The sequence below is a fragment of the Cyprinodon variegatus genome, unplaced genomic scaffold (genome assembly GCF_000732505.1).
Source record: "Cyprinodon variegatus isolate N-32 unplaced genomic scaffold, C_variegatus-1.0 Scaffold549, whole genome shotgun sequence".
Lineage (NCBI taxonomy): Eukaryota > Metazoa > Chordata > Actinopteri > Cyprinodontiformes > Cyprinodontidae > Cyprinodon > Cyprinodon variegatus.
The window spans coordinates 263497-288101 of NW_015151002.1; the positions used below are offsets into that span (position 1 = coordinate 263497).

Here is a 24605-nt window from a genome sequence, read left to right on the forward strand (position 1 = left end):
TAATCAAATGTATTGACTGAATTAGGACAAAAGCTCACTGATCTCTACAAAAGTATAGGTGTTTTACGTGTCAACTAAAAAAAAATGTAGGATGTTGGCAGTTATTGTAGCCCATATGTACATGCTAATATCAATCTAATATTGAACCCAGTTCTTTAATTCAAGAGTTGAGTTCTGGAAATATGCACAACAGTTGGAAAACATATTTAAGCATCAAGAGAATTGATTTCAGTCACGATTAACAGGATCACTGATACAAACAGAAATTACAGAGGAAGCCTTACCTTTAAGGCCAGCCTTACCACTGCTCTGATAAACACCAGTGAACCCAATGTCATCCTTTCACTCCCATTAATATTAAAGGTAACAGCTTCTTAGAACACATCCCCCAGTCTAAAGCTGCAGCTTCCATTTCCCAGACCACAGACTATCCAAATAAAGTAACATTAAAGAGTGGAAATTCACAGATTAGCTTGCCCAACAGTTTCCAAAACAGGTAACAAGAAGTGTCACAGGTCATGGTTATTGCAGGTCTTCAAAAGTGACCAAAATATAAAACAATGGAATTTTAAAAAGCCCTTACATCTGGTTTAACAGAGCATAAAATAATATTTCCTACATTTATCTCTAAAAGTTTTACATCATCTCCACTTGTGGGGGAAAAAAAGTTTAATTAGGTATTGAAAACTGAGCCAATTCTGGTGAAAAAGCTATTGGTTGAGGTGAAATATTTTGAAAATCAATTTTTAGGCAAACCAAAAATGTAAATCACATCTAATTTCTGGGTTGGGAAAAAAACATTTTGACTCCTTTATCCAGTTTTAAGGATCATTACTCTTGGCAGACCCTCTAAAAAGCTTAAAGGAAAGGCATATAATACCAATTTCCCCATACTGGTATGACACAATCAGATAGGCAATATTTTTGTGTGCATTATTAAAACATCTGAGACAAAGATGTATAACAGAAGTGTTGATCACACTCTATGCAAGTATTTTTAGCTGCTTTGAAAATGGACTTGAAGGCCGATGTGTCTAATGAAAAAGCAGGATATATCTCAAAAGGCTGTGATGCAGCTTGAATATCTTCAGTCCAGGTATTTGGCCAGGCTTGATGGTATACAGGACAACAATGGGGTAAGAGATCATATAGTTAAGATAAAACAACTTTAACTTAGAAGTGTTAAATTTTGCAAGAGGGAACAGTTTTGTTGTTCCACATCACATTGCTCCCTTTGACTGAATACCTATTCTTTACCTACTTGCTGAAGAACGAGACGCTTGTTAAGCACATCAGGATGCCCATGTAAGCTACAAGGGTACTTGTACTGGCATTTCAGGCATCACACCGATACTTCAGAGATTTCACAATGCTGCATCAGAGAGCATAAATGGCCACGATAGTCCTTGAGAAACTCAGTAATGTGAATGTGGACTGCAGCCAAAGATGGTGCCGTTGCCAGTTTGTCCTCCTCAAAGCACTAGTGTCATCAGTGCTTGCGTCATGCAAGTAATAGCTGCTCAGAAATGCTGCACACTGGGACACAAAAAGACTAATCTTTATTAGCTTTGCGTCTAGGGAAGCAACATCAGTAGACTAAAAACAGTCAACAGATTAAATAATTTCTGCTCAGATTTTTTCTATACTTTGTAAAACCATTTTCCTCCGGAGTGCACCTGTAAGCATTTTGGGCCGTCTATATACCTGCTTTAGACATCTAGTGATGGATATACCTAACCATTCTTTGCTAAACATATCAGACTCAGTAAGATTGTATAATTTATCAATATGAAGTCTTGCAAAATAATCTAACAAAGGAATTTGCTATGAAATAAACAATTCATCTGTAGCTTTAGGTGCGTCTTCAGAGTCGGTGTCAATCTGGAAGGTAAGACAACATATTTAGCCAGTACCCTACAAATGTTTTCTAGTAAGGTCATAAATTTAGTTCAGTGTAATACCCGATCAAGAATTTTGTTACAGACTTGCACCTTTCGTGGCTGCAGCTATTGACATCTACAGCATTTCTTCATGAGGCTGTTTTCACCATGGAATTTTTTTGTTCAGGATGATGTGCAGACTAAGTTTTTGCAGATTCAGTTCTGGACTTGCATGACCCCCGCTGTGTCTCCTACATAGCTTTTCACAAACTGGAGTACTAATCCTGCCTTGACGACAGAATCTTCAACTCAAGTTGTGGATCTCTGCATCTCTTCATAAATTGGTTTTGGTTGCTTATCCACTTTTCGGACACATTTTCCTAATTCCAGGGCTCTCAGGTAAGGAAGACGACCATGGTTTGGTACGGGGAGACATTGGCGTTGGACGCAGGAGTTTTTCCTGCATCCGAAGGGTCATCAGCTCAAACTCAAGCTCCGGCCTACTGATGGTGGTCAGGGGGCCAAGTGGAAACTGTGTACGTTTCTGTCATTGAACCCCAGGGCAGCTCCAATGTAGCTTGCCACCATCAGTGTGTTTTTTTGTTTTTTGCACCATTTTTTCCCATGTTTTTTTCTCCCACAATGTTTACATTTGATCACTGCTGTATTTTAAGAAAAAGGAAATGTCATCAGAGCAGTGCAAAATGAAATTTTGTTTTGTATAAACTCTGTGTATACAAAATGACATTAAATATTGTCTATCTTCATCAGTGTGTCAGTGTGTGTCTGAAAGGGTCAAAACCTGAATGTAGTTTAAGGCACTTTGTATAGGTTTCTTGACTAAAAAAGTGTTGTTTAAGTACAGGTCATTTTCTATTTGCAGATGTCTGTACCATTTTAAGATGGAGTTATAATTGTGAAGTTCAAAGGTTGTCGGATGCATTGCATGGCTTTCGCTCTGTCTTATTTTTCATGAGGCTGTTCTTGTGGCCTTAGTTAAACAGCTGGATTTATACTGACCTAAAACTTCAGTAGTGGGAGGCGTTTAAAAAGTAGGTGATGGCCTAAGCAGGTGGTTACACAAGAACTTACCAAAAACCGGTGATGATGATCAGGACACCGAAAGTATAAAAGAAGAGTATACTTTCTACGTTTCTGATAGCTTGTTCCTATCAGCTAGTGCAAAGATAAATCTTTAAAGATGGTGCTGTCACCTGCCTCTCATTCTTTTATTGTTTTTCTTTTTTTCCCCAAGCATCAACCGTCTTCCCATCCCAGACACTTTTTGCTCTAAGGCGGATTCATCCAAAATTCAATTACCTTCGAGGATGACTGCAAGAGAAATGGGGCGCTCTCTCAGCCCCCTGACGGTGAGAAGTTAGCCCTGGAAATGCATCCTGCCTTCCCACTCGAACATTTCCACCTCTCTGAGCCCTATTTACTGCATCCTGAAAAAATGGATATTGAGATTGTGTTCCTTACTATTTTTTTGCAGATCTTATTTCAAATCTCTCCTCCTCTGTCACTCAAATTTTTTGATCTGTGTACCCTCAAGAGCCTCACGCTCGGTCAAAAGCAGCAGCATATCTGATTTTTTTTTTTATGGCTCTTCGTATCTTCTGTTAACCTGATATCAAAAACTATATATAAAGTGACAGAAGGAAGTAATAACATATTTTTTATGTATGAACTGTCGCTGGTTGCTTGAAAACAGAATACAAATGCTTCCCCCACAAACCTGCATGACAAAAGAAAAAAGATTACATAATTATCAATGCTAGAGTGAAAAAGAATGAGCTAAAAGCTCTGCCTATTTCATGTTTTAAGTGCTTTCAAAACAGCATTCTATGTGAATAAAGCAGGACTGCCCACCTTCTGCAGCTGTATTCATAAAGCTTTCACAAGTTCTGCCTGGTAACAAATATAGTGTTCAATGATTAAAAAACAATAAAGAAGCAGTACATTGCTGGATTAGAAAGAATGTTTATAACATCCCAAAATATGGTCACTATATATATACCGGTAATAAAAAAAGAAACATTAACATCTTTATCACTTAACCTTACCAGGACATGGCCAGATGAACAAATATTTGCCTACTTAGAGTGAAATTGACTAACTTTAGAAGCCACTAAAACAGTGAACTTGTGATAATGGAACCAGTTTTAAAGATCTGGATTTTGGATTTTCTGACTTATCCACAGCAATACAAACAAATTGTTATTGCCCTTAAGTTGATAGAGGGGCTGATTTAAAGGTTATGTGAAGAACCGACCCTGCACTTAAAAAAAAGCGCATGCACAACCCTGTAACCGCTCCCGAGAGGAAACGCCTTAAACGTGTGCTATAGCATGCACAAGCCCATTTCTCCTCATGCATGATCTGTTTGCAAGTTGCTTGTTTGCATCGCTCATATAAGCGTGCTTTCCAAAAGAAGATCTTCAACTTTTCCACTCTTACGACCCTCTGCCATTTTCAAAGAACCGCGGTGAGAAAGGTGAGCTTCAGTGGCCGGCTGAAGCTCACCACACATATACACCTGAAAGTGCACATGCGTAGAAAAAGATAGCTATCTACTGTAGGAACGAGCGTGTAGGATGGCTTTATGTAAACATATCACCAGAATGATTGACAATCAGGAGGATCACTTATTTTGATGATCCACCCAGAAAAAGAACATCCTCCCCTAAACCTTTAACAGGGCAGTGATGTGTCTAAAAGGTGTATACAATGTGATGAACCTCCCCTCCCTTATAAATAATTAGCAAGTTGACCTTAAAGTATGTAAACTGGTTCAACTAGCACTAAACTCAATATAATTAAATATGACTTGAAGTTTTTCTATAACCTTAGAATTGTTTCACACAGCATATATTGAATAGAATGAATATACCATCCCTCCATCCCTAGCATTCCCTCTATCACCTTTGTGTCCCCTTCCTCCTACCTTCAGGCAGAAAAGCTGATATGTACTCTGCTTGGCGAGTTAACATTTCTATTTGTGAGAAACACTTCTTAAGCCCTCATACCCTTGGCTGACGCACACACACCAACCCACACAAGTCTGTGGTCTCCTCGTTGAATTATTCCATTTTAGATTATCTAATAACCTAACAACCACATGCCTCCATGTTCTTGATTCTTGCAGAGAGAAACATGAGGGGAAAAAATATAAGGTTCAGACAAACTCTAATATGGTTATCGCTAAAACTGTAAAAATTCTATTATTTGAATAATCTTTTTACCTAGCATATGGAAGTTCCTTTTGAACAGTAAGCACTTTTCAGATGTCGATATTAGACAACCATAAGAAATATGCTGTTTAGACACATTATTGAATATGCATAATATGGAAAAATAGCTTTTAAACTAATCTTCTGTCAAGTACTACAGTACAAAAGAACATTTAAAACAATGTTCTGGCTGGTTAAGCACCCAGCTATAAACTCTTCATAAAAATTGCATAATTTGAATCAATATAATTTTGTATGCAGCTTTAAGATTGTTGTACAAGAATGGATTTATTCTGGATTGTCTTGATCGGAGGTTTAAAATATTGGAAAAGGCTCCAACAATGCGCAAACACCATATAAGTAGTATTTTTTAAACTAGACCTCAAGCAGACACTATGGTTATGAATCAGATCTGAGCAGTAAAATAAAAAGTCAAATAAGTTGTTTTCCCTTACATACTTGGTTTGAAGCTGGTTATAAAGTCATTATTTAAAATGACACACCTTAAACTTGAATTTACCCATTATGTCCTTTTTATGTACTGTTTAAGCCAGTAATAGGGAAAAAAAGTATTCAACTATGGTATCCAGTTAAATAAATGAGATTGATGGTAATTCATTGAGTCGGCACTTTATATGTTTTTGCCAAGATGAGAACAAGATAGTCATAAAACTCTTTATAAATCCATGATCTGCCCTGTTCTGGTCTAGACACGATTTTTTCTGACTTACAGACTGCAAAAGAGCTGTGAAGGTCTCCACATACAGTTCAGACAAAGTCAAACAGAGTCCTCCTCTGTTCCAAACAGTCCCTAATAGTACTAAAGAACCCCTCTCACTCAGACATTTGTAGCCTTGCATGTGGGCGATGGCCTGAGTGAATAAGACAATGAAAATCAGAAGTTATAAATCAATATTAGATGGGATATGATAGGAAATGACATTTCCCTGACTACACAAACACAAACTATACTAGCCTTTGGAGAAAAGTTTTACAATAATTAAAGAAAATGATTGTAGTGGGAAAAAAGTATTCAACTATCCACCCCAGTTAAATAAACGGAGGATGTAGAATTGTATGCCAACTGTAGTTTAAGACTATTTTTCGGGTAGCCATATAATAAAGCATTGCAGCATTTAAGAGTGACAAGAGCATGGCGCCCAATACAGCCTTGTACGGCTATCGTATCCTGGGGGCTACGTCCTCCCCGGGTTGCATCCCCTTACCCCTCTCCCCCCAGGCCCCAGCACACCGAAACCCACTCACCACACAGGGCTTCGTGACTATGGGGGTGTCTGCTGGAGGTGGTTAAGGGTGCCTCTGAGCTAGTTCTCTTTTTTTTCCGCCCTACGGGACCCCCAATCCGTGTTTTAATGGCACCTTAGACATTACATCCGATCATACTCACATTAACACATTAGGCCCAGGGGGGTGAGTGTGTTGAGCAGGGTTGGGTGGGTAGGGTTCTTGGGGTAGCGTGGACTGCTCAGGGGGCCTTGCTCTGTGACTCTGCAGGGGTGCCCAGCCCTCTGTTTTAAATGCTTGTTAGGCACGGAGGACCCCTGAGTCGTTGCCAATCCACTGATATCATGGGGCCAGGGGGATGCGGGGGGGCCATCTTGGGCACTGGCTGCCCAGAGCTGGATAGATCCGGGGGTGTCTAGGGTGTCCCTGCTGATCCAGGGTCAGGGTGGCCGGGGGCCGCTGGCCTCGGGGTGGCCTGCCCCGCTACACAGGTGGAGCAAGATATTTGTTTGACATTTTTTTGGTTTTGTTTTTTCTCTGTTTTGTTATGTTTTGTGTGCGTGTGTCTGATTGGGGCTATGGTTGGGGCTGGTTCTGGGTTGACTGTCCCCGGGCCTGCGTGTGCTGCTGCTGGCATTGGACTGGGTGGCTTTCCCCCGCTACTGTGCAAACTTGGGGGCATGCCATGGCTCCCAGGGCACTGGGCTGGTCCGTGTTGCTGGGGTCTGTGCTAGCCCACTGCATGGGGCTGTCCAGGGTCCCTGACACTCTTGGATGCTCAGAGGTGGGGGCTCTGCTGGGGCAGTTTGGTGGTGCTCAGGCTTGTGGGGCTCAGGTTTTTGTGCTTGTCCTGTCTCTAAGGTACCAGGGCCTGGGGGGGTGTAATGCAAATGGCTCCTGGGGGGAGGGGGGGGCACAGCCCTATGCTCTTGGGGAGCACTTTTGGGGGGCTTCCTATGTGACCCTCTAGGTGGGGGCCCGGTTATCTCCACAGTGGTCTTCCTGGTTTCTGTGCTCCGGGATTGCCGCTGGTAGACTGGGTCTGGGGTCCTTTCTGTGCCCTCCAGATTGCTGGAGCGGGGCCGGCGGCAACACCCCCAATGCATGTCTGTTTTCAGGTGCTCATACAGGTTCTCCCTCAGGTTTGTCCCGAGTGTTTTTGCTGCTTGATTTTGTTTGGTTGCGTGTGACTCTTCCTAGTGTCTGTTTGCAGGAGCTTCTACTTTTGCCTTGGGTTTGCACTTTTTTTCTTTTACAGTTAGAGCAGTTGATTGCAGTTTTTTTTTTTTTCATTCTCTTCCCCTGTCCACCTGTCATGTTTGGCATTACTGATCTCATTTCTGTAATAAAAATAAATCTTAAATTAAAAATAAAGAAGTATTGGATGATCACGGTAGGTTTTTCATCCTGACAAGCATCCCTTGGCAAGGCAAAAATGTTGGGCAGAACACAGGAACTCAGATTCCAATTCTGTTGCCATCTTTCTCACTCCACCTAAAGGGTTGGAGTGAGAAAGTCAGCAGGTTGCTGTTGGAATATAATGTGACCAAAACTGAGTACCTTTGCAACTTTGAAATAGCGTTTTGAAAAACTGCGATTGTATGGGCAATTAATTGAAAATACAAATTATCCAGTGCTAAAATTACAGATTTGCCCTGTCATAAATCTTATAAAACTGGAGGATATCGACGAAATGCATTGTCATACCAATGTTTTATGTGAAAAAGTTTGGTGGGATTCAACTTGAAGGGAGATTTACCATAGTTGGCTCTCAATAAGACTTGTTAAACCTTGTAATGAATAGTTCTGAGGTCCACTGGGATTATATCCAAACATCGCCAGTAGCAGGTGTATTCCAGAGGAATGCTAAATCAAATCAAAGCTTCTTAAGCTTTGGTGGATACTTCCAATGGCAGTGACTAAATATTCACGGACTGAAATATTTCTTTATCTCTCCCACACACACAACCTCCAACACACATTTTTTACTCAGCACCTAAATTTAAATCTGTGACACTGAGACTGATCTGCTGCTGAACCGATGAGTTTCCAGCGAACTCCACGGTATGCTAATGCTATGCAGCAGAGAGCATCAAAGTCTTCAAGAAGCTCTGACTTAAAAACACTGCATATTTTACAGGATAACAGCAGGAGGAGACTTCCTTGGCAACATATTTCAGTTATAAGAAATACAACTGTAGACATTTATTTAGCTCTGCAGCCATCCTTAAATTGAAGACATTAATTGCAAGCATTAAAATGCCTTATATAAATGCTTTTAAGCCATTATGTGTAAAGAATAAAGACCTACAAAATAAAGCAATATTACCAGGTAAATATCATTTCATCTCATAGAACTTTTCTGCTAAGGTGACGGATGGGAAGCTGATTAAGGAGAGAAGGATGACAAGGATTTCAAGCCACGGTCCATTATATTGCAGAATTTTTTTAAGTTAAACAAGTCTTTTGGTGGAGTTTGTAATAAACTCAAAGGCCAGAAAAAGTCTAAATTAATCCTTAAATAGAGCACTTCATGCAAGTTTTTGGAGAGATTATTTTGATGCATTGCTTTGTTCAAATTGTTTTTAAATAGTCTGATACTTTAAGACAGGTTCATGTTATGTAAATGAAGATAGGTTCATTGCGTTGAACAAGAAGCCTGGAGCTCCTTGCGAACATTTGCTATACGTCAAAATTACATATACTTGCAGATGCACGACCCAAGAATCTGAAAACCATTTGTCTTCCATGCAGATTTTTTTCTTTGAAAATCCTTCTTCCATGTCTGAAACCAGCAAACCCTGCAAGCAAAAACAAACTCAAGAGCTACGACGAGCTCAAACTGAGCAATGCAAATACGTTTGCTCACAATAACAGACGACCCACACCTCCAAACCAGGCAGCAGAGATTCAATATCCGAGGACAAGAAGTGCTGCGTCCCTGGGCCCTACCTGTAAAGTGGCCCATAAATCATGAACCCTGTTGAGAGTCTCTCTCTGTGGGTCTAGTCCAGAACAGGAGGGGGGGAAAAAGGCACACATGCAACCATGATGCAATAAAATCTCTCTGCAGCATAAAATTATTGCTACCATTAGCCAAACTGGAGTCTGGATTATTACACGAATTGTTATGCCTAGGTATACTTTAGCTATGATTCCGTAGCCTACCTATGAATTCAAACATACTGTAGCTATACCTAAGAAGGGAGAGATTGTTGCATTTCAGATCAGAACGGTAAAGGACAAGAAAAAACTCCACTTGCCACATTGGAGAAACAGAGATACTGTATGTCTGGTCAGGTAAGCAACATATCTGTTTGATTCCTACAAGCAACTTTTGTCTATACCCTAATTTTTTCCTGCTAGGGCGCACATGAAAATGTGACTTCTGTGTAGGCACGTTCATGTGAATGCAGCAATAGCAGCATTAGAAGTTTGCCAAGCTCTTACCTAACAGGTAAAAAGTCACACTAGGAGCAAGACTAAGAGTACCAGCAGGAGGAATTAAGGCAGAGGTGTCAAGTAACGAAGTACAAATACTTCGTTACTGTACTTAAATACACTTTTTAGGTATCTATACTTTACTCCATAATTTATTTTTCTCCTTACTTCTGACTTCTACTCATTACATTTTCAGACAAGTATCTGTACTTTCTATTCCTTACATTTTTAAAACAAACGTTACTCGTTACTCTTGGCTTCGGTTTTATGTTTATAAATGTTCATTTCACATCATGTGCGCCATCCAAAGCAGATCATTGGTGCCATCCACATCTAGTGAAAACTAGTGTAATTGGATGAGTCATATAACACTCATCGGTTAGCTAAAGGAAATCATCAGAAGCAAGCAGGTGTTCTTCAAACTGCAAAACGCGAATTGTCTATGCCATGCTACAACGTCGGATTCAGAAAAAGATGTCGAAATGACTGAAAGGTCAGATACAGGTGAGAGCGTATTTGGAGATGGAGACCAACAAGACCTCCCTTATCCTTGGCCCTATCTCAAAGAATTTTTCAAAATAGTCGAAAAATGTACCTTTCAATTCACATAGTGGCATCTGGCTGTATTTTTTAAAGGTTACTTTATACTTTTGGAGCACATACTTTTTCACTTTTACTTGACTAAAGAGGTCAAGGTTATACTTCAACTTTTACCAGAGCGTTTTTAAACTGCAGTATCTATACTTCTACTTAAGTAACAAATGTGTGTACTTTTGACACCAGTGAATAGAGGCGACATTGGTGAAAGCAAGGTGGGTTGATTTTAGCCTTCCACAATGACATAAACACATAAGGAAGACTAAAATCGGCTTTGTAGAGATCACATTCTTGTTTACTTTTTGGTTTGACAATAAGTCAATTAGGGTTGCATGCAATGATTATTTTGTAAATCGATTGATCTGTCAATTATTTTTTTGATAAATGATCGGAAAGCAAAAGGTTCCTTAACCTTTAATATGGCAGATTACAACTTTTGGCCACTCAATCGGTGAGGTCTAGAAGCAAAAGATTTATATCCAGCCTTTCACCATAGCAATCATCAAGTGGCAGCACACACCATTTTGGCATTTAACCAGTTAAATGTGTGTGGATGATATGGATGATATGTTACCTACTGATAAATAAGTGGGGGGAAAAGTTAGGCGGAAACATGAATAAGCCAATTTTAAAGGTAAAAAAAATGTAAGTGCCTGTATCACCAGAAATTATCTAAGGTTATGTTGTAACACATAAATGTTTCTTTCACTCCGTTTTTCATTTATTTCTTATAGAAGCACTTCTGTTATTTTCTACACATTAGGATATAACCATTTATTATTACATTGACCTTGATTTTTGCCATCAAAATATAATTTTTTTTAATGTTAATGTTAAATACATTTCAAAGTATTTTACTGATAAAAATAATACATTTTCCATCATCTAGTTTTGATTACAGTCTCATATAAATTTTGAAGGTAAGCTAAAATATATGTATAAAATTAGCTGTAAATACTATGTCGCCCAAGGTCTCGTTGAAGTAGCTAATGACAAATGAAGAACTGCTAATGAAGCGGTCCTTGATTTCACTCACTATTAATCCCTTGATGTAGTTGTTCTATTTAAGCCCCTGCCTTGCTTGGAGAGGAGAATTTGGTGTAGACACTCCAAGTGTGCATTTATTGGAGTATGCAAACAGAGCATGCTTGTAGTTCCCACTTGAGTAAATACTGTGTAATAGTGTGAGTCTTTTCTTTTAGTGTAAACCCAAAAGCCCTCATGGAGGCGCCTGAAAATTAACTTATTGAAAGCACTGCTTAATTATCTATTTAGCTTTGGTCAGAATGTGAATACAGATTGGTGGTTGTGATTATGTTCTGATAAAACAGCTTCCTCCTCTGTTATCCTGAATAATGTTGACTGGCTTTCAGTTCTTGTTTCAGATTGATTTTTTTTAATCTCCATACCAACGTATGGAATGACAGAACACTGCCTTCATGAATGAGTAAGCACTGATGCGATAGAGAGGGGAGGGGAAATGGGAGGAAAAATTGTTCATTTTGTTTCCCCTGGCATGCAATTTCCATCCTCTGTCCTCATCTCTGGAGACACTAACATATAAAAACATGTCGACTTCATCTTTGTAGGCTGAATGGGTCTGAGAGGATCACCTCCAGACATGACACTATGACTGTGTTGTTAAAAAAAGGCAGGATGAAGATAATAATGCAGCTCTCTTACTTGTAGACAATGGTCTTAAAGTAGGGAAGGCATTCATTGCAAACATGAGTAGCCTGCAGCAAAAAATAAAAAATTGCACCAGAGTGAGGTTGCCTGCCAGCCCATTTTAGAGATTTAAACATGATTATCTCATTCTACCTCATCTATTTTCCCTTTACAACAACTGCCCATAACAGCTTTAAAGCTTTAGCACTCTCAACTCTGTCAGTACATGCCAACATTTTTTTTCATGAAGTAAAAAAACAACAACAGCAAAATAAAGGACAAAATGGTATTTTAGTTTGATTTACCTTATGCTCTGACCATTCTGCAGCACCTTAAAATGTACAAAACACAGAAGAGCAATGCAAAGAGACAGCTGGAAATGATGCCATTACCATCCTTTTATGAAGTTATTAAGCATCGCTCCGTTAGAACTGAAATGCCATTACATGCAGAAAGTAAATAAAACTGGCACAACAGCAGCAGATGCTCAGTTGTTCTCATACCCTGACATGAAGGCACTCACATCAAGGCTTTTTATTAAAAAAAAAAGGAGAAAAAAATAGCGGCCTTGAAGAAGATTTGCAATGAGGACTATTCTTTACGATACCTTTTAGGTGAATCACACCAGGAAAGAGAGAGAGAGAGTTCGACATAGTCGAAGTTGAATAGGGGAGGGCAAACTTTAAGGCCATTTATTTTTCTATACAGCCTGGATTCTCACTGAAAAGGGCTTAAGGGCTAACTTTCTTTTCTTGGGAAGGAAAATGTTGAGAGACCAAAATAAGGTTCCCCTGAACTCATTGGCATGATTCAGAAGCACTGTCATAGTATGACTGAAATTCATAAAGGAGCCAATTCATTCAAACAACAATGGCATCCACTGAGGTGGCAGTAACGATAATATGTTTCACAGATTGAAAACATTTTTTTTCATTGAACAATTTACTGTATATGAATGGAAATGTTAGAGGACTAAAGGCTTTTCCGAAGAACTTCAAAAGCATCAGATTTCCAAACACATGGGCATTGATTAACCTTGCCTGCTAATTAGTATTCATTAGGGCGTGCAGGTGGTGCAGCAGTTAGGGAAGGACCCATGAACGGAGGCCTTAGTCCTCAACGCGGCCGACCCAGGTTCGAATCCGACCTGTGGTCCTTTGTAGCATGTCTCTCCCCCTCTCTTCTACCCCCTTTCCTGTTAGCCTACTTTTGAAAAGCCGAGCCACTAGTACCGCAAAAACTAAAAAAAATTAAAAAAATAGTATTCATTACTAAAGCACAAGACTCCTTTTTTTCCCCGCTCCTAGTTCAACATTTCAACACTGACTCAAAACAGGTCGGCCAGTTACGTTGTATTATAGTTTAAGGTGGGACATACAGCCAAGTAAACCAAGTAAGAAGTGCACACTTCAAAGCACTTAGAAGCGTAACTTGTTGTGGCATTTACTGACATCTATTTCATTTGTTACCATGAATGGCTAAACAAAAACTTTGGTTGGCAGCACTAGGTGTCATTTCACCTAATTAGCTGCAAAGGTTCTTCCCAAGCAGATTCAATGGGAGAAATCTCAAATTAATAATGTAAAGAGCAAAACCGGAGGGCTGACTAGCCTGAGTCTGACTTGCTAGGTTATATATTGACAACAAGTCAACAAAATTCTTTAGTAGATTTGAGGACTCTATATAATTACTTAAAATATAAAACTTTTCAGTTTTCTGAAAGTCTTCAACCGTTTTGGCAGAGAATTTTCAAGTATGCTCCATTATGACCTGTGCATAAAATCAAAGGAGGTGACTTTAAGTGTTCCCCGAACAATAAGGGAAGGCTTCTGCTCTCGCCAAATAAACCTGATCTAGTTCCTGTGTATACCATTTATGAATAAATCAATTTATTATAATTAAGTGAAGCATATTTGCACTTGGTACAGTGTGTAAAAATGTGATGTGATGAAACTCTTGGTCCGATGTGTACCTTAGGGTAATCTTTCCATTATTTCCTTTTCTCTCTGAATCGACCCTTCCACCACAACACTTGGAATGCTTTTTTTTTTTTTTTTTTTTTTTTTTTTACATATGCAGTAAAATACTTAGAAAATTGGAATCAGTCAAAGCCAAATCAGCAGCTTAGACCAAAAATAACCGGAAATAATCTTTGACTAAAAATATGTCTTACCAATTGCTAAAATTTGTAGACATTGACAAATCCTACAAGACACCAACAGCCAGGTAGGGAATGGCTGAAGCTCTACACAAACTAAAACTAAGATGCATACATTTAGATTTGTCACACACAGAACACTTGACGGAATAATGTATTTTTGTTCATTTCTGTAAGGTGGGCTGTGCTGATGCAAAATGTCATACAAAGGATTGTGAGACTTGTAGCTTGTTAGTGCCAGTTAAGAACATCATGGACCTTAGAGGCTCCTTTTCCTACCTCCTACTGGCAGTACCTTTATTACAGCAATTATTGTGACGAATGTTCATGCACATCCGCTTTGGCATCCCAACCAATTTGATATGTTCGGATTGAGCATTTTACCAAGTTAGCTACCAGAAGTCTTAGAACTTATTTTCAAGAACATGAAATTGAAATGTGGATGTTTAAAAATATTATATTCCTCAAACAAACAAAGACATTCATATGGTTTACTTTAAAGTACAACTACATTTGGTAAACTATCAGCAGGAACAATAGGCTGGCTACCTAAAACTCAGTTCCCAGCTAATATTGAAAACATAAATGTGGACAATATCAGCAACCAGGTTTTTTTGTTTCTTAGCACCAATCCTTAAGGCCCACTGTCATAGATTGTTAATGCATCTCTGCACCAGCATACTTTATTCAAACGATTGCATTACTTTCCTCAGATGCCTTTAAGGGCTGCAGAAGCCTAGTAATCACCCCTTAATTTAAAGGTATAGTAGAGGATTTTTGCGAATTTTTGAAAGGACCTGCCCTTTCCTCTTTAAAAAAACAAACAAATGCACAATGCCTATTAAACGTCTGCGAGAGCGTGCAAAAGCCCATTTCACCTTGTGCATACTCTGTTTAAAAGTTGCTGTTTGCATCGCTCATACAAGCTTACTTTCCAAAAGTAGATTTGCAATTTATCCACTATGCCGGACTCCCCACCGGTAAGTGAAAATGGGGACGAGCAAGTAGGATGGCCTTGCATAGAAATATCAACAAAATGATTGACAATTAGGAGAACCTCTTATTTTGATGATCCACCCAGAAAAATAACACCCTCCAGGATTCGTAATGAGAAGCACAAGTTACTCTAGAAAGAGCAGAATGACAAAGCTTTTATACTCTTGAGAGTAATCCCTTTAAAACCAATACTAAGTGGTAGCTTGTTGGTTTAAGTCTGTTTATCATCAAATTAAAAAGTAGAATTGAACTTGTCTTGTTTCAACAGAAGTGAGAATAAACTTCTATCTTCTAAATAAAAGTTATTAAATACGAGTAACCATGTAGTTGAATACTGATATAGCATTTGTACTCATGGTTGTTCTACTCTAACGGCCTAATGATGATCTACAACCAAAAGCATCACAAGCCTTACTTAGAACACATATGGAAAAATCTATTCTAATAAAATTAAACTCCAATAGGCAGCAAACAAAAACTAGACTGAAGCATAAAGCTTTTTAGTTGTAAAGAAATTATTGTGTTTGGGCCAGAGTGAGATTTCTCTTTGAAGAGAGATAAAGCAGTGACCTAATATGGTTTTAATGTTGGTTTGTTTGTTAATTTTAACACTACCTAATAATCTCTCCTTTTTTCTAAGGTGCTCATTCAGTTTTAAAACTTTTATTAATGCAGTATGATGCTGATTGAAAAAAGAAAACTATAGAGTTCGAATTGCTTCCACCTTTTCCTAAAATCCCAACTTTATCATCAGGCATGATTCTTCCTTAAAGCACTTTAACTCATTCAGCGTGCAATGTTCTTTGCTCAGTGCTCATACCACCTCTACAGGACGTACAGTACCCTAGGGGGCAACAACGAAACAACCATTAAAACAGGAATGGTTTTACAGGTGGAGGCCACTGACATTTTCCCCTCCTTATCTTTTCTGACTGTTTTTCACCAGTTTTGCATTTGGCTAAGGTCATTGTCACACTTTTAGCATTAGGCACTACCTGGACCCTACAGAGGTTGCATAGGCAGTCCAACTCCTCCAGGATGGCACATCAATACGTGCCATTGCCAGAAGGTTTGCTGTGTCTCCCAGCACAATCTCAAGAGCATGGAGGAGATTCCAGGAGACAGGCGGTTACTCCAGGAGAGCTGGACAGGGCCGTAGAAGGTCTGCAACCCATCAGCAGGACCGATATCTGCTCCTTTGTGCAAGGAGGAGCAGGAGGAGCACTGCCAGAGCCCTACAAAATGACCTCCAGCAGGCCACTGGTGTGAATGTCTCTGACCAAACAATCAGAAAGACTTCATGAGGGTGGCCTGAGGGCCCAACGTCCTCTAGTGGGCCCTGTGCTCACTGCCCAGCACCGTGGACTTTGATTGGCATTTGCCACAGAACACCGGAATTGCCAAGTCTGCCACTGGTGCCCTGTGCTTTTCACAGATGAGAGCAGGTTCACCCTGAGCACATGTGACAGACGTGAAAGGGTCTGGAGAAGCCGTGGAGAACGTTATGCTGCCTGTAACATTGTTCAGCATGACCGGTTTGGTGGTGGGTCAGTGATGGTCTGGGGAGGCATATCCATGGAGCTCAGTGATGCCCTGGTTCAGATCTGGGAGGAGATACCCCAGGACACCATCCGTCGTCTCATTAGGAGCATGCCCCAACGTTGTCAGGCATGCATACATGCACGTGCGGGCCATACAAATTACTGAATACCCTTTTGAGTTGCTGCAATGAAATTTCAGCAAAATGGACTAGCCTGCTGCATCATTTTTTCACTGTAATTTTTGGGGTGTCTTGAATTCAGCCCTCTGTAGGTTGATAATTTTCATTACCATCAAATGATGTGGCATCCTTTTTGTTTCTAACACATCACCCAGTCCACATCCGTATAAATAAACAGCATGATTTGTTTCTCCATTGAGATCTGATGTGTTTTCAAAGTGTTCCTTTAATGTTTTTGAGCAGTGTATATATATATTTAAACTCTTCCTTTCCCACCATGGGTGATCTATCCCCTCTTTTCCTCCAAGCTTAGGTCCTCTACTAGAGGCCTTGGAGCTTGAGGGTTCTGTGCATTATCTTTGCTGTTCCTAGAACTGCACTTTTCTGGACCGAGATGTCTGATGTAATTCCAGGGATCTGCTGTGACCCCTCCACCAGGTTGGGGTTAACTGCCCCAAGTGCCCCAATGACCAAGGGTACCTCTGATGCCTTGTTCTTCAGGTTTTCTCCAGCTCTTCTCTAAGCCCCTGGTATTTCTCTAGTTTTGTATGTTCCTTTTTCCTATCTGGAAGTCCCACAGGATCTTGGCTCGGTCATTTTCTACCATCTTTTGAGGTGTTTTCCACTTTGACCTTTGGGTTTCCAGCCCATACTCTGCACAGATATTCCTTTATACTATTCCAGCCACTTGGTTATGGTGTTCCATGTAAGCTTTCCCTGCAATTATCTTACACACTGCAGTAATGTGCTGATTGTCTCAGGGACCTCTTTGCACAATCTACACCTGGGGTCTTGTCTGGTGGGGTAGATCTGGATCTCCATTGCTCTGGTATACACACACACACACACATATATATATATATATTTATACATACATACACACACATATATATTTATACATACATACACACATACACATCTATCTATCTATCTATCTATCTATCTATCTATCTATCTATCTATATACATGCACACATACACATGTTATGTATATTCATGAAGCTTGCAGGTCTTCCTGATGTTCCAAAAAGTAAAAAAGCCCATAGGCACTACTTAATTTCCTGTTATGAGTCTTCTGAAGGAGAAGCCGCATTCAAAGATATATTGTTATTTATCAGCTCTTCCATACTTATCAATTCCTGACATGATGGCTGCAACAAAAATAAATGAGTCGGGATAAGATCGATGCCTCATGATTGCAATGGAAAATGGAACAAGGCATGAAGAAAGAGGAATCTCATCTTCAGAGGAATTGGATTTTCAAAAGATTTAACTGAGCATGCCTGTTATGCATGTCGTCCGCAGCTTCCAAAGCTCAGATTTCACAACAGCCAATAACTCTGCTCAGCAGTGCCAAGCAGCAGTGAAAGATGCACCGGGTCAATACACTTGGGATACTAGCACACACATGCACTGGTTCTCACACATACAAACACAGTTGCCTTGTGGGTTTTCCCATTTCCCCTCGAGTCCTATTAATGTCATTTAACAGCCATGATTGAGGTAGGCTGATCTCAACTTCCTCTCTGACAACCTAGCTCACAAATCCACATCAATTGCTCCAATCACTCCTCACATAGAGCCAATATTCTACAGTGAGACAAGCCTTATTTCCCACCGCATTAATGAACTCTTTCATTTGAAAGCCTGTGACTGTCTGGCCCCTTGATTGCAAACCCAAGGCCAATGGGCCTCTGTGACAGCTCCTTGAAAATTAAAAGCATCAATCAGGACAGGAGTAGAACAAATGTGGGATGTTTTCACATCCTTCTGTCCAGTAGACAGAACAATGCAAGCTGAATGAGTTTGAAAGTCATGTCCTCATTTTATGCAAGTCATCTTTTGGAACAGTTTGCAACGTCAAGGTTAGAAGTCATTTAGCAAATTAGCTCCACTGCATTTATCCATGTTAAAACTCTGCAGACAATTGAGCATTACAATAATGACCAGCATATGTACATATAACGTGGCTACAGATTGTTAAACATTACAATTATTGTGTATCCACTGTCATTAAAAAAAGTTATCATACCCCTACATTAATTTTAGGAGAAACTTTACAAACACACACTTAAATTAACAAATATAGTTACAGGAAAAATTTGTGATATAACTAGACGATTCTCTAAATTTACAGATACAAATATTCTTTAATATTTTTACTGATCAAATCTAACATCCACAAAATGTTGTATAACAACCTTTTCTTACTTTGCAGTAGCAAATCCTACAAAGGATCACTATTTGCACATCTATTGATAGATTTTTTTCTTTAGCCATTCTTTGCAAAAAGCTAAATGTCAAGATATACTGGATAGAGGGCATCCCTGTACTCACTTTCCAAGTATCACCACATAGTACCAATTTATTTTGTGTCTGGACTAAGTGGCTCTCAAACTACAAGTTTATGGTCATTGTGCAGCTAAAAACAATCCAATTTACATCCTAGTTTAGTCTTTTTTTTCCCTCCCAGAGGTTCTCACTCTATTTATCCAGTTAACAGATTGTCCCCCTCAGTTCTGACAAACTTAAATGTTGTGAGTACTAGATAACTTCTGTAGGCAGTTGTGTACATGGGGATCTATGAGGTTGATTAGACGTGAAGCAGTTAAATATACATATTTTCTTTAGATTTTTATTTGGAAGAAATTCTGAAAACCATGTTTTACTTCATTTCTACTTTACAATTGTGCTGTACAATGTGGTGGTCCAACTCATTAAAAAACAAAAGAAAAATCAAATAAAACTTAAGAGGTATTATTACTTTGACAAGGCGCTATAACTACAATGTCTAATTAGAGGTTATAGTGCGCAAAACGTCCACTGTTTGCAGTCCAAACCTTATCAAGGAACACAAGATGATTTGGGTGGATAAACTTGACTTGTAAGAATGTGTGGGGGGGTCTGGGTGGAATGCCATTGCCGGATGACATAATCCCTGTCTAAATCAATTTCTGTATGAGAGCACTCGACTCAGCTCAATATGTAGCTGCAGGGCTGCTGTTAAGTGGCTGCTGCCACAGACCTATTAATTCATATGGTGCTTGGTGCTGCTGTGGCCAAGCTTCACCCCAGGTTTTAAAAACGAATAAAGATGTTATGAAAATAACATGAAGAACTTCAGATTATTTTAATCCAATAATTGTCTATTGAGAAACCAGCCAAACCAGAGGACGGTCAGGGAAATCAAGAACTTTATAGGGAAGTTGGTGCAGGAGATATTAAAACAGCATCTCTGCATGCAGAGGTTCTCTGATAAAATGCAGGCTTACAGCACCCTCTACAACTCGTTTCTAGTGGATGAGAGAAGGTTTTAACTTTGCATCAGTGTCACTTGCTGATTCCCAGATATGCTCAACTGGCAAGCCCTAATCTGATTAGAGCCAGAGGGGGAACTTCAGCATCCATATGGACAATCATAATCCATCATCAGTTAAAGCAGGGGGGAGAGGAAACGGTATGCAATAGAGAGGAAGCGATCACTCTGCAGAAATGATATGAGGCGAACTGAGCTCGGGATCTTCCAGCCGCCTATGAATCCACCACACAGTAGCGCACGATGCTGACGCACAGGATGCACGCATTGGTACCCGATTATAAGGGGAATAAAACGATGCGTAAAATCGCTCTTAGGCAGATCGACTTGCGCTCGAATTTCTTTTTTATTAAGAGACATTTTTTTGTGTGTGATTTCAGCAGCCCAGCTGCGGTGCCTGCTGCGGTTCCCGCACAGATTCCGACCGCAACAGAAACGGCGAGCGAGATCCATGCGTAACTCGGAAGGAGAGGTGTTCTCCTCAAAATGCGCATTTACTGGTAGTGCCGCATATATGCAGACCTTGTTTAACACAAACATCCACTGGTAACTGATGCAGATTCTGCTTAAAAAAAAGAAAAGAAAAAAAGAAGAAGAAGAAATAAGCATCAACGCCAAATTAACTGCAAAAGTGCATCCAGTACAACTTTGGAAACCGAAAGGAGGCAACATTAAACTTACCCACAAGCAGTTTCCAAAATGATAGAATCCACTCTGCAGTTAGTTTCAACAACCTCAGACCATCACTGTGTATCACGATCTCTTCTGTTCCACAAAGTAAACTGGAAGCAGTTGTTTAAAAGGGGGAATATTCCACTTATCCCTAAAAAAAAACGCGGCTGTAATCGAAATTACATATTGCCAGTCTCTGCTGGCGCAAACTAGAGCGCACAACACACTGCAGTCTGTCACTTTCAAACAGCAGCAAAGAGGGGAAAAAAGCAAATCATGATAGGGATATATATATAAAAAATACTGATTGTAAAGAAAAATAAATAATTCAGGGTAAAATGCAGTAATGCGTATTTATCCAGGTGAAGGAAAAGCTCGGACGCTCGCAGCTCCGCGCAGAAGAGCTGAGCGCGACCACAGGAGCGCCAAATTCTGAAGTGAAGGGCAGAAAAAAAGACAAGACACGGTTTCTCTCCCTCTCCACGAGCGAGCAGCTGGATCTGAAAATAAAGCTGTCAGAAATTACCTCCATCTACACAGGATATTATAGGAGAGCTTATCAAAATAAACACTAGTTAGATTACAGGTGTGGTAAAATGAAAAATACATGGAAAATATAACCTTTTTCTTAATTTCAAAGCAAAATATTTATTTATTTAATACCAGATTTCTGATTTTAATAGCTTTAAAGGATCTATTTATCCCAGGAATTATCTTATTTTATAAAAACTCAAACAGGAAGCTTGCTGTTTTTCTTCAGTCTGACATGTTGCTTTTGCGTTTCTCTGAAATCTGCATAGTGAAACTCTCAACCCAACGTTTGAAATAAATGGTACATTCTTATTGTTGATTAAAAACAATTATTATTCCATGGCACAGTTTATCTTTCAAGCAGGTGCGGCACTAAAATAAACAGCTTTTAGGTGCCTCATCCTTTACAGAAATCTGATGGAGGAGTGGGAGCATCAATCAGTCACTTACAGTTCTTGGTTTTAATTACATTTTTACTAAATAAATCACCAGTACGTCTCATAGAATAATAGAAAACTGACATACATAGTTGGCCGTTCATTCTGTGTAAATGAATCAATGTTCATTTTTTTTAGATAAGGCAGCAAATGTACATGTTGGTTGTAATGGATTCTTTCTGAAAACTCCAACAAAAATATGTTGGGGAATTATTCCCATAGAAAGCGCATTAAAGCGGAGAACAGACCGTGGATAATGAGTTTTGGGCAAATGACTTCAAAAACATTAAAATACTAAACATTTAGTACGGTTTATTACAAATTAATGATAATGATCTGCTTTGTGCAGATCAAATACATCAGTATATAAACACTTAAGGTCAGTTTATAGTAAAAAGGTGAAATTTTTAATATTTTTTTAAATGCTTGTTTATTTGATATTACATCCATAAGTGATGATCAAACATTACATGTACAGGAGATTTGACTAAAAATCTTTATATATTTAATTATCTTTATTATTATACTGTAAAAAGTGTACAGTACAATACTTTTTATTTGTTTTATTTCCCTTTCTGTTATTTTTATACAGTTTTCTAAGGTGCACAATGTGTGACCACTTCTGCTATATTCTTTTGCTGCTGCTGTAAGGCAACAATTTCCCCATTGTGGCACAATAAAGGGATTTTCTATTCTATTTCTGTAGAAAATAACATTTAAGATTGATACTAAAATGCTCAAAGAAGTTTTTCATAAGAATGCAGAATAACAATTTTTTGCTTTTATTTATTTTCAAGAGTTTTAGGTTTTCAGCACCCAGTGCCTGGAACAAATTTTTTTCTTACCTTCACATTCAAACCCTTCTGAAAAAAAATTATGTAAAATCTTTGTTATCATGTGTGTCAATGTTTTAAGTGAGTTTCTGCCAATTTTCACTTTCTGATTTTTTTTTTTAATGTTTTCTATGGTTTTTAAGTGTTTTATATGTTTCAAATTATCTACTACTGTCCTCTTGGCCAGGTCTCTCTTTCAAAAAAATACATTTTAGATTTCAACGGGACTAACTTGGTTAAATAAAGGCTTAGAAAAAGACTACTGCGATAATAATTTTGGGAAACTGACAAAAAGGTGCTGACAAAACCTATTTTATTTAGACAAAGTTGTTATGCATGACCTATAAAGTACAGAAATTTAACACCGTTTAAAAAAAAAAAAAAAACTTTCCGTTTCAAAGGCTTCTAAGAAAAATCCAGTAATCATTACATACAAGTAGCATTATTACCATGTTACAGTTACGTATTGCAGAAAGTTAAATAGCTGAGTTGATCCACTGTAGCTTCCATGAATCATGGGTTAAATAAATAAAAATTGTTGCTCTGCTACCTAGCTCTGATGTGTTTTTTTTTTTTTGGTTTCACAAATAAAATGTAAGATAAATGTTAATTGCCTAAAATGAGTAGTAATCACGTAAATCTTCTTTTGACGTTTTCCTGGACAGTAAATATTTGGGAGAAAATGAGGTCCTGTAGGTAAGCGGGCCTTTCTGTTCACCATCCTGACTGTGAAAAGGGACTCGTTTGATTGCCCCCCCTCACTGGCCCGCCCCCTGCAAAGACTTGGCCCTCTGGCACAGTGATTCTGTGAGGCGAATTTTGATCAGGGGAGGGCTTTAAGTGGGGAGAAAGGACACCCTTCTTGGAGTGAAACTGTGCACTTGTGAGCTTTCTTTGTCATATATAGATCCTGATGTGAATAGAGGTTCCTTAATGAGTAAGGAAGTGGACAAACACTTCATTGATTTCCCCCTCCATTCATGGTTTGCTTGCTCAAAATGCCCTCGACTCAATCAAGCAGTTAGTGTGCAGCTTTGAAAAGCATATCAAGCATTGAATTTCTTTTACCAGATTATTTTTTTTTCATTAAGTCTGTTTCAAATGTGTGTGACGCAGTCATTGGAGACGATTCTTGCGTGAATGTTGCCCTGGACATGCCCTTCCCTCTGGATCCCTTAACAAATCCATAAGCCCAGTCAGATAAACACCTTATCTGGACCGTTAAGGGACCGATAGGGACAAACAGCTCAATTAGTGTAAAATTATTTCTCTCACTTCTTTTAATCTAAGATATTCTAAAGAAAGATGTTTCAATAATTAGCTGCTTGTTGTAAATTTGATCGTTGATCCCGTTACTGTCTTCAAAAATTATGCCGTTTTATAACCTTTTGAAAACACAGAACTACTGTTTCCCATTGATGGCATCAGTTTAAAGCTTTCCTGCTCCAATTAAAAATGACATATTTACTTATGTTGTATGAATCTTTTTTAGTGTTATAATTGAGGCTATTCTACAGCTTCAGCACTGGAGATGGAGGCCTTCTTAATAAATCAGGAACAGTCTTCTTCCATTGTCAGTTAAAGACTGATATGATGGCGTATTTGCCTAAAAGCAATGCCATTAATGTACATCTCTAGGGAGAAGTACAATTGGGATGTTTAATTAGCAACGGTGGAGGTTTCGTCTTTAAACATTGCCAAAAAAACTATAAAAATAACTGTTTTTTGTTTTGAAATCAGAGTCCCATCTAACTTTTACTGACATCAACATTGCATGGTTTGATTATGCAAAGAGGTCGCATATGATTTGATAACTTGATGTACTCATCTTTCACGTTTTGGGTACCGTTCCACTGCTGATTAACCCAATTTCATTGC

The 24605-nt window shown here is 39.0% G+C and overlaps 1 protein-coding gene across 1 annotated transcript in view; it reads right to left on the bottom strand.

Moving 5' to 3' along the window:
• The window catches only part of LOC107095460 (interleukin-1 receptor accessory protein-like 1-B), a gene marked incomplete at its 3' end in the record, with an annotated part of 209976 nt that extends 188631 nt beyond the window's left edge, over positions 1–21345 (bottom strand). The window contains exon 1 of the mRNA XM_015391575.1: positions 20936–21345. The remainder of the gene's footprint in view (positions 1–20935) is intronic.
• Positions 21346–24605: the final 3260 nt, after the last annotated feature.